This window comes from Nerophis lumbriciformis, linkage group LG03 (assembly GCF_033978685.3).
Source record: "Nerophis lumbriciformis linkage group LG03, RoL_Nlum_v2.1, whole genome shotgun sequence".
Taxonomy (NCBI): Eukaryota; Metazoa; Chordata; class Actinopteri; order Syngnathiformes; family Syngnathidae; genus Nerophis; species Nerophis lumbriciformis.
The window spans coordinates 37,547,167-37,547,500 of NC_084550.2; positions in this window are offsets into that span (position 1 = coordinate 37,547,167).

Sequence of the window (334 nt, forward strand, 5' to 3'; positions counted from 1 at the left end):
TCCTATGTTGAAGCACGGTACAATCCATCAAGCGGTGCGGCTTCATTGCTTACCAAAGATTTTTGAGCGCTGTGTGTAATATTCTATATTTTCAATGGAACATATACAATTTTGGTGTTTACTTGAGTCATATTGCAGCCTACATTTATCTCTTATGTGTGACTACCATCTACTGGTCACACTTATTATTTCACCATGTACCAAATAAAATAGCTTTGAGGTTGGTAAGCACAACCAAAATGATTCCGTACATTAGGCGCACAAGGTTTTAAGGTGCGCTGTCGGGTTTTGAGGAAATGAAAGGATTTTAAGTGTGCCTTATAGTCCGAAAAAT